Source organism: Gavialis gangeticus, unplaced genomic scaffold, assembly GCF_001723915.1.
Source record: "Gavialis gangeticus isolate Ggan-Ray unplaced genomic scaffold, GavGan_comp1, whole genome shotgun sequence".
Taxonomy (NCBI): Eukaryota; Metazoa; Chordata; order Crocodylia; family Gavialidae; genus Gavialis; species Gavialis gangeticus.
In genome coordinates, this window is record NW_017729033.1 from 56,558,037 (window position 1) to 56,569,552 (window position 11,516).

Sequence of the window (11,516 nt, forward strand, 5' to 3'; positions counted from 1 at the left end):
TTATGAAATACAGATTTTTTCATTACTCGCAAAAATAGTTTTTTGCTATTAATATTTATTCACCTCTTGAAAGGATCTCAAGGCACCCCAGTGTGCCATGGCACCCTGATTGAGAATCAGTTCTCTAGGATTTTGTTCTAGCTATCAATGTGTGCATCTACACATGCATTAATGCACTTTTACTAATGTACATTTAATTTAGTACCTCCAATATGAGATATTAAATAAACATGCATTTGACTGTGCTAATACACAGTAGCACAAGTGCATGCTTTTAAAATGACATTTAATGCACAGTAGCCTATTGTACTGTGCATTAGTGCATTAGCATGTTTTTTTATGTGCTGCTTTAATGCACAGTAGAATAGGTTACTGCACATTAAAGCACATGAATAGATGCACCCAGTGTCTGCAGTGCATAGGAAGGGAAATAACAGGAGAGAGAGAAGGATAATGTTGGCACAAAAATAAAGAGCCTTACGGGCTTGCATAACTATATGGAAACTTATCCAAACTTAAATTAAAGCATTTAAGATTTTCAGATCATGATTTTGAATTCAGCAGCATACAAACCCCAGTTTATCTGATAACAAGATATAATTCCTCACTAGAAGATTTATTTGCTGCTGCAATAAAAAGGATAATGTTATTCTATATAATAGGAAGAACACCATCAGCTATATCTGGTAAGCCTAAAGCTGGCAAAAATTACATACAGCACCATATGACTCGGCAGTATAAATGCTAACAAATCCACTTGATTTTTAAATTGTCTTTTTATGGGGCACAGAAAAAAATGACATGGGACCAAACAGTCTCCTTGAAGAAATGTATTTTCGTATATGAACTGTTATAAAAATCCTATGCGTAATGTAGTAGAGTTAATTCCCTTCAAACAACATATTGACACCCTTGAATTTATTTTTCAGTTTCAAATTTCTGCACATTGTAATACTTGTGAAGCATTTTCCAGTGCATTGTCATGCATGGATAGTGAATGTACATTTTACTATAGCATATTGATTTATTGTAGATATGAATAAAACCTAGTTAGAGTTTGTTTGTGATATAAGAAATCAAATTAACTCATGTGTTACTATCAGTATTCCTAAGTACTGACTTTGAATGACATCTTCTTTAGCTCCTTTCAGAGATATAACACATACTGGTATTACTAGAGGATGCTGTAACCATTTGCCTTAGAGTAAGTCCTGGGATCTTAGGTCATCCAGCAATTTTGCTGCTGCAAATTATGATATCTCTTGTATTAGATGATTTCCCTGCTTGTCAGAAATTATTCTTGTCACTACTAAGATGCAGCTTAGAATGAAAGTGATAGTGTAACATATGGCCCTTGGTGTAGAATGGCAGAAACATATTCAGTCACTCAGAGGCCATTAATCAGTTTCTCATGAACTGCCTTTAAACTGAATAACCTCATTCCTGCATGCTGCAATAGAAAAGCACTCAAGAAAAGTCTTTAAAGGAAGCTTCAGTTTGCATTGATGTGCAAGGGAAGCAGACTATCCTACCCTCTCTATAGTTTCCTTTTGGTTTGTTAAACATGATCCGATGACCCCACTGGTAATTCACTATTTCAATAGCTATAATTGCATGGGTGAATAATTTTGAAACAATTATTGATTTCATGTAATGTGCCTATTTTTTAAATAGGTTTGATGGATTTATACTGTATAAGGAGAAGGAACCCATGTTGGAAAAGTAATTTTTCATCTATCTCTTTTTTATTTTTACTTAAATCATAAAGTTTGTTCTTAAGGGTCTCAGAGTGGAGTGGCACATCATTGCAAGCAGCATAATAGTTTATGTCGCAGTCAAAGATTATACATGAGTGAACACAACTGTAATGCAAATGTATTACAGTAACTATAAAATAATAACTAAGCCAATATTTTTTCTTCTCAAGGGCACAAAAAAAGCCACAAGCTGTTCAGATACCCAGAAAAAATAGTTAAGTTGAAGCCAAGGTTGAGTGTGCATACTGTGTCAGTAATGTAAGGACACAAACTTTTCAGTAATGTAATAATGAAAACTTACATTCCAGTTAAAAAGAAGACCAAAATATATTACTAAAAGGCTAAACTAATAGAAAACCAAACACATGGAAAAATGCATATTCACTAATTAGTTAGCATATCCAGACCTCCTTAACTTCACTCTCTTAGTAATTCAAGTTTCCGTTCTTTCTTCCTTTTATACCAAGACTATAGATTTTTGATCAAAGCTGTCTTTTCATTAATTTTGTGAAGTCCACAGCCTATTGTTTAAAATTTGAACAGCAACAAAAATTTTACAACTTGCAAGTCAAGTGACAAAAAATACATGTCAGAGTATTAGCTAATAATTAGTCCAGCACAGTCAGGCAAGCTTTCTGTGGGTGCTGACAGAAGTGCCTGATCTTGCAGCAAATTAACTCTCATTCATTGAGGGTTCAGATGAAAGTGCTCCAAAATGGAGCTGGTGAAAGAACAGCTAGAGATGCTGGATATCTGTAAGTCAGCAGGACTGGGTGAATTCCATCTGAGAATGCCGAACCAACTAGCCAGGACTGGACCACTGGCAAACCTCTTTGACAATTCATGGCACTCAGAAGAGGTCCCAGAAGACTGGAAGGGGCCAATGTTGTACCCATCTTCAAGAAGGGAAGGAGAGAAAACCCAGGAGACTACAAGATGATCAGCCTGAACTCAATCTCAGAAAAAATCCTCAAAAAATTTCTGAAGGAGTCCAGATGCAATAAGCTAGTAGAAGGCAAAATTCTGAATGACAGCCATCATAGCTTTGTCATGGGTAGGTCATGTCTGACTAACAACATCTCCTTCCATGGTCAGGTTACTTACCACCTGGATAAGGGAGTTCATTTACTTGAACTTTAGGAAGGCCTTTGACTTGGTGTCCCATAAGGCTGTCAGGATAAAACTAGGGGACCATGGGTTCAACAATTCAACAGTCAGATGGGTGGGAAACTGGCTGTGGGGTTGGACCCAGGGAGTACCAATAGATGAATCTGTGTCGACCTGGCATAAGGTAGCCATTGGGGTCCCCCAGGGTTTGGTACTTGGACTGGTGCTTTTCAACATCTACATTAATGATCTGGATGTGAGGGCAAAAAGCACACTAGCAAAGTTCACCGATGACACTGAGCCTTGGGGAAATGTGGCCATTAGGGCTGTGAAAGCTTTGGTCCCTGGTTCAATTTGGTGGAGATTCAGCCCAATTCAGTGGCCAAATCTCTGAATTTAAATTGAATCAGGAGACCCTTTAATCTCTCCAAACTGAATCGGAATCGTCCAAATCAATTTAGAGAGATTCAGAAAGATTTGGCAATTTGGACATAAACACAGCTTTAAATGTTTTTTCTACATACCTCAAGGTAGCAGGCAGCTTGTGAATGCTGAGATGCTGAGGCAGATGGAGCACCCCACAGGAGTGCAGGGGGCTCCCCAGTGCACTCAGTGGCAAACCTGAAAGTGGATCGGAAGTATTTCTGGTCCACTTCTGGGTCCATCAGGGAGCATGCTGGGCCCCCCATGACCTCCCAGCTCATCAACTGGTACTTCCTTGGTCTGGGGGGGCACCAGGGGTCTTGTGTGGCTGATTGCTGAGCTGGGGAGGAACTGGTGGGCCCCCCAGAGCACTCCCTGGTGGATGCAGAAGTGGACCAGAACTACTACTACTACTCTAAATGAGCATCCAATCTTCAGATGCGGATTTGATTGAATCAAATCAGGAACAGTGATCCAAATCAACTAATCAAATCACTGTCCCCAATTCAGGCTGAATCTGAATTGAATATGACCTGTTTTGCACACCCCTAGTGGCCATGCCTCAGGGTAGGCTGACGATCCAGGCAAACCTAGACAGATTAGTTAAATGGGTAGACCAGAACCAGATGCTGTTCAAGCCTGAGAAGTGTAAAGTGCTCCATCTGGTGAGGAAAACTCCACAACAAACTTACAAGCTTGGCTGTGCTACACTAGCTAGCACCACATCCAAAAGGGACATGGAGGTCATAACTGACCATAAAATGAATATGACCCACCAGTGTGATCCTACAGTCAGCAGATCAAACAATACGCTGGCATGCATCAACCGATGCATCTCCAGCAAAACTAAGGAAGTTATTCTTCCACTCTACTTGACACTGCTGAGGCTGAAGCTGGAGTATGCATTCAGTTCTGGGTACCACACTCCACGAAGGATATGGAGAAACTTGAGAGAGTCCAGAGAAGAGCAACTTTTATGATTAGAGGCCTGAAGAGTAAGCCATATGAGGAAAGGATGACAGATGTGGGACTGTTCAGCCTAGAAAAGAGAAGACTTTGGGAGGATTTGGTGGCAGCTTACAAATATATCGGGGAGAGCATCAGGGGCTAGGCAAACAACTATTCACCAAAACACCCAAGGGAAAAGCAGGAGAAATGATCATAAACTCCTAGAACAGTGGATCTTGTTCTACCAGTAGATCTTCGAGCCTCTTGCATTAGATCTTGGAGCCTCTTGGAGTTGATCCAAGGCTTGCGGGGGGTACTGAGTGCCCACATGCATGCATGTGGGCACCCCAGCCCAGCAAGTCAGTCCATGGGGGAGGGGACAGGGGCTAGATTGAGGCCCCCATGATGAGGGACAGTGTTGCAGAGGCAGGAACAGTGGTAAATTGAGTGGGGTCCTGACCAGATGGGACTTACCTGCTAGGGAGGCATGCCCCGTAATAATTTTTTCTCCCTCTGCCTTGTCCTGTCCCCCCCGCCTCCACTCCCTCCCCACAGACTTACCTTCTGGGGGGCTGGGAAGTGGAGGTGGCAGCACACGGTAGATCATGGTAAATAACAAAGGTGATTTTCTACTTAAAAAGGTTGGAGACCACTGTCCTAGAAGAAAGCCTTAGACTGGATATAAGGAAAAACTTCTTTATGGTTCATGCAACCAGACTCTGGAATAGACTCCTTGCAGGGGCGGTGCAGGCACATACTCTGGAGATCTTCAGAGGGAGTCTGGAGGCACACCTTGCCAGAGTTATTTGACCCCAGCAGTCTTTCCTGCCTAAAGCAGAGAGATTGGACCCGATGTTCTTATGAGGTCCCTTCCAGCCCTAAACTTCTGTGAATCTGTGAAAATCTGTGAATTCTGCTAAATACCTTGTCACAAGGCATGAAAAAGGAGGATAGGGCCAGGCAGAGAAGAGTGAATGCTTATTACCTCATACCCTTTAAAAGGATCTTGTGACAGACCTGTCAAGAATCACATAAATGACTGACCTATATGTTTTACATAATTCAGAATAAATTATTCTAGTATTTATTTAGCCTTGAAGTATCAACTGCATTGTCTCAGAAGAAGCATTAAGTAGGAACTATAACTCACAGATATACCCTGATGAGACAGAATTCCTTGAGAGTGAATCTATTCTACTGGGTTGAAGAATGTGTCCTTTAGAAAATGACCCTTTAGTAAATGTAGTATACCTAAGATACAGTAAGCATGGAAAGCAACACCTTGACAGGTGACTTGCAGTGTATTATGCCAACTAGTGATTTGCAGGGGATCCATTTCACTGCCCCTCACACCCAACCTTCTTATGCATTAATTGTCTGATGCTGTTTCTGTTTTTAAGATAAAGAAAACTTTTCACTGACCTCTATCATGAATCTGTCACAAATCTGGCACCCTCCAGATTATTATAAATGAGGTATAAGTAATCATTTGAATAAGTGCCAGTTAAATATGTTTTAATGCTTAGTACACATGTATGAATCCTCCCAACCAGCAACTAAAAGAAGAAAAAATAAAATCTGGGTGGCAAAAATTTCCAAATCCAAACTGATGAAGGCAGAGGCTGATCACTTTCAGTGCTTGAGGCATCTGAACCCTTTTTAAACCCCTCTACTCCAGACATCCTATCAGCTTGTGACCAGCTCTAAAATATAAACTTTGTTATTTATCATGCTAGCAGCCATACTAACTAGAAGTATGTTGTTCCTGCTCAAGACCTGGGAGTAAATATAATTGTTATCCAGCGTCGAGTTCATCATACTGATTTTTTACATTAAGGACATGATTGCATCACTCCATGTACTTGGTTTGGAAAATTCTCTCTCTTTTCAGTTCTGTGTTGAGCAAAATACCTCACAGTGCTAATGAATATGCTCTAGGGCAGTGATTCTCATCCAGGGTGTTCTCAATACTGGGTGCCAGCAATATTAACACTGTTAAGTGTGCAGACAGCTGCACATGATTCAAAAGGTAAACCCAGCAATTTCAAATTGGAACCCATAGTATTCTGGCCTGTTGTAGTCTTCTGAGTTTCTTGCAATAGAGGAATTTTTCTATTATTTTTCTATAGCCAAGAAATAAATGAAAGCTTTCTGAGAAATTACTTGGGTTCAAAAATGTTGAAACCACTGCTGTAGGGACTTGATCAAAAAAAGAACTTAAGGAGTGTATAGATGAAATGGAGGCCCTAAATTGAAGTGGTGGGTTTTTAAAAATACCACTTCAATTTAGGGTCAAGTAAACCCCCATGTCGTGCACACACCCATGCACTTACCTGCCTCTCCAGCAGTGGGAAGGGGAGGGTGAGCTGCTGATAGGCAGACCAGTCCCTGGGCTGTGGGAGGGCTAGAGCTTTCCCCCACAGCAGCGGTGCCCCCCCCCCAGGTGGCACCCTCCCACAATCACCCAGCTCAGGCAGTCCCAGAGGGCACCACAGCTGTGGAGGGAAGCACTGGGTCCCTGCACAGCTCAAGTAGACAGGCAGGCTCCAGGGGGGGAAAAGAAAAAAAGATCAGGTTTGCTGCTTTTTTTTTCTTTGGCAGAGCCTGGCCTCTCAGGCTGCTGCCAGGCTGCCTGCAGAGCCCCTGCGCTGCACAGAGCCCAGTGCTTTGCTTCACAGCTGTTAGGGCAACTAATTAAAACTCCTCTGAGGGGTTTTAGTTTGCTGCACCCCAAGTAATTTAAGGCACATTCTGCTGCCAAATTTGCTACAGTGGCTGGAATTACTGTGCAATATACCGCTGGCACGTGCAAACACCAACACCATTCAAGCAGTGCAAAAGCATTTAACCAGCTTTAAAGTGTTGCACACACATTCCCCTCCTTTCATCTACATGCAACCTTAGGCATCAGAAAACTCAGGGTGCAACACCTAATTTTTGTCTATGTTGCTGCCTGCCACAATCTACAGATGCCTATATACGTAGTCAGAAGTGGAGTGGGGTGTTTTAATTAGAGCAGTAAGGTAGCTGCTTTAATTAAAATGCCTCACCATCATGTGTATTAACCCCCCACTCATCTAAAAATAGCTGTAGGATGCTTTATCTAAACCTCATTTGATGAGGTTTAGTTAAAGCACCCTGCAGCCATTTTTACACACATGGAGGCTTAATACACATGACACTGTGGTGATACTGTAGCGTTCTAATTAGACTGTGGAGCAGACTCAATTAATCAAGTCTGTTCTGATGCATTCTAATTAGAATGCCAATGAGTACATGGATATGCAGCCCACATGCCCAGGTTGGGCACCCAGGTTCTCTATGCAATGAGTGGGAAAAATTAGGTATTAAAATGCATAAGTCAGTCTGCTTAAGCAGAGAGATAAACGAGTCAGTGAGGAGAGTTTGTTACTAAACACTCAGCCCTCAAACAAATTTAGGTGCCAATCTTCAGACTGCAAGAAGTTGTTTTCGCTTAATATTCATCCCATAAACTCTGTCTTCAAGCTTTTCTTAGATAACAGAGAAGGAGATAATAGTAGCAATGACTCCCATTTATCCTATTGTCCAGTGGTGACAGTATTCACTCATAAAGCTCTCTTTCTTGCTTTTCTTTCCCCTTTTCATTTGGCTGTATTTTTCTAAGGGCCAAGCTAATAGGCATTTGCAAAGCTTGACCACTGAATCACACTGTGTGGTCTGAATAGACAATCAAGTAGTTAAGGCAAGATTATATTCCATCTATTGGATGTCTAACTAGACTAGGGTGCCTAAGAGTGATTCTGTTCCACTCTATTCAAGTCCCTGAAAATACATTAAATGTATCTACTTTTGTAATACACCATCATTTGACCCTAAGATACTTAAAGTGCAATGAGGAGAACCCACCCACATTCTGCATTAATAGTTTTTTAGGGACTCAAGCAGTTTAGAACTGAATAACACTTAGGAGCATAAATCTACTTATATACTGAATAGCTTAAATAAAATCTGGCTCTTAATTTGTGAATCTTCATGGTCTTAGGTATAAGCTATGCCTGAGTTGTTCAGACCTGTCAAGATTTCAAGAATTCTGCAAGTTGCAATGTAGAGCGGACTTTACATTGGTTTAAAGATGAAAAGGCCAGTGTGTTAAAAGAAATTCAGAATAATTATGAAGCTGTAGGCATTTTCTCGTTCAACCTTTTTAATACTTGTCTTCAAGATTCTCAGCTGACATTAATTAAGATTCTCAGGTTCATTTACCAAAGAAACATTAGTAAAATGAGTCAGATGACCAGATGACTTGACCTAAAGCGTAAATCAATTCCAAATCTCAGCCATCTCTAATGTGACATACAATGATCTGTAAACAATAAAGTTTCCTCTGCTGACTCATGATTTGATTGATAATTTACATGCATTAATATGTAAATCACAACTACAAACAGAATTTGATATTTTTAATGATATTACATTAGGGAAAGAAGATTTAGAATGAAACAATCATTAGCATACCTTTCTGAAGTAAGGAACAATTAATTGTGCCTTATGGAAAACTCATAAAAATCACTCTATTGCACATTTCCTTTGACTTTCTTTCTCCTTGTTCTTTGTGTTTAGGCATGTTTGACTAAATTTAATCTTTGTTTCCTCAGTGTTCATCTGTGCCTGCTGTTCATTTCCCAACTGACAATTCATGCTAGTAATTTTTTTCCTACAATAAACAATTATGATATACTACAATGATTTAATTTTCTATTAAAATTAGTATTCAGTATGACACTGTCCTATAAAACTGACTTGAGCTCAATATGATGAAGACAAGGGAGTCTGGACAGTTTGTTTGCCTTCTAATACATCTACCATTCCATTGATGGCATTTGAAAATTGAGGTTTTCAAGTACTTGTTATAGACAAGATGACCCATTTTAATTTTAAAGATAAATTGTAAACTTAGTTTTTCCAGGGGTGAAAGCTCATTAGATTAAGTCATTTGAACTATAGAAGAATGTGATTTTGGAGTATAATTTGCAGCAAAAGCATACTAAATGTTAAGAAAGAAGACTCCTGATTTCAAAACATGTCTGAAGTAATATAGAAAGGGAGAAAGATACAGGCAAATTACATTAAAAAAATGCATTTCATTAACTTAATTTATTTTCTTTGGCTGATGTGTAACAACAATCCTTAGCAGTCCAGGATGACTGTCTTCCATGATTGCTTTATCTGTGAGTCTGAAGATGGATAATGAGGCCATCTGGGCTTGACAGACCCTGTTGCAACTCAGGCATGTGTTTTCATATGAGGTGGGTGGCTCTGGATTGTTAATTCAGTCTGCATCACGTTGTTTGTACTACTTATGCTTTTCCATCTCCCATTATTATCGTAAGGTTTCAAAGTACTGAGATCCTCGCGCCACTCTCTTCCTTCATTTGAGGCAGTTCTGGGTGATAGTCTCCCACAAGTTGATGTTCCATTTTTTCAAGTTGGCATTCAGGTCATCCTGGAAGTACTTTCTCTGCCCTCCTTGAGTGAGCTGGGAGAATAAAACTTGCTTCAGGAGCCTGGAGTCAGATATCTGGATGACATGGTCAGCCCAGAGAAGTTGATTCCAGATGATCATTGCCTCAATGCTCATGGTGTTTGCTTGAGAGAGGATGCTAATATTGGTGCATCTGTCTTCCCACTGAATTCAAAGGATCTTTTGCAGGCAGCATTGATGGTACTTCTCCAGTGACTTGAGACATCTCCTGTATGTTGTCCACATCTCACCTCCATATAGTAAGGTGAAGATCACAACTACTTGATAAACCATAAGCTTGCTTTCGGATCTGATGTCACAATCTTTGAACCCCTCTTTCCTCAGGCATGCAACAGCTGCACTTGCAATTTTAAGGGATTTCCAATTGTCTTGGCCTCCTTGATATTGGATTAAGGTTCCATTCTGTCAAGGCCATGTGGAAGCTGACATGCAGCAGTTTCCCCATGATAAAAGAAATCATCAATGTGCATCTTCCATTAAAATGGCTTTTCCAGCACATTTTTAAAGCTCCTTGGCAATCAGCTATGTGATGACGGGAGCAGGATTGTGATCATCTGGAAGCTCCTAGTTGTGCCACAAAGGTGGCCATTATAAGAAGAGTGTCTAGCACTTGGACAAGGAAGGAGTAAGAAACAGTAACTTTGACTGAACAGCCCTCTCCAAGGTCTGCTGTGCTCACCCCACATGGGGAGGGACCTAGAAAAGGTGCCATAAACATAGTCTAGCTAGCATTTTCCTGACTGAAAAACCATGTCCAGTGGGATCACCTTTATTGCGGTCAAAATCAACAACGGTACACAATCAGTTTTGGGACCTGGAACACCAGGACACTCATGATAGGGGTATGTGAAACAGCACCATTCCATTTTGACTTGCATTTTGCTAGACCAGTGTTTCATTTTGAATTTTGTTTTGATTTGAAACTGCTGTTCTCTTTCATTTAGTCAAAACAGTTTTGCTGGTTGATGTTATTTTGATGTTCTGCCCATAGGCAGAAGCTTGAAGCTTGAAACAGCCTATAACTTTGTCACTTCTAGCATGATTTGGATAAAACTTGAAGGAATGGTAGCCCCTTCTGAGGGCATGAGGCCTACCAAGTGTCAAGGAGATAGGTGCAGGGGTTTCAGGGAAACTGCACCTCAAAGTCTTGAAAGCAAAAAACACTTGCCACGTGTATGTGTTAAGCCACAGTGGGGTCAAAACTACAGGTGTGCTAGTCCCTGCTGAGGCCATGAAGCCTGCCAGCTATCAAGGAGGTAGGTGCAGGGGGAGTCTGGGTTCTTCAGCCCTGCACCTCTGGCTGCTGACAGGCAAAACTCGTGACATGGGTGGGCGACACTGTGTGTGTGTTAAGGTGCGCCCTCACTCAACTGACACAAAGGCAGGGCAGTTCAAGCAATGCTGCCTTTTATGCAGTTTTTCCATCCCTCCCCCAGAGCACTAGGATTGGAAGGGACCTCAGAAAAGAATGACAGTCACTGGCCAGCTACACAGTCAATAATGAGGGCACTACTTCCCCCCCTCTCCCCTCTTCCCCCTCCTGCTCCTTACTTTAGATTCTGTTTCCCTGCAGGCAAGCCCAGCTTGAGCTTTGAAACTAAAAATGTTTAGAACATTTCAAAACGTTTTGACTTGCCTTTTGTTTTTAGGCTGTTTCAAAGCTGGAAATGAGTCGGAACAGCATTGAAACGTCACTACCCATGAAATTTCGTGCTGCCCTAATGGATAATCCTACTAGTGAATGCCCAGAGTGCCAT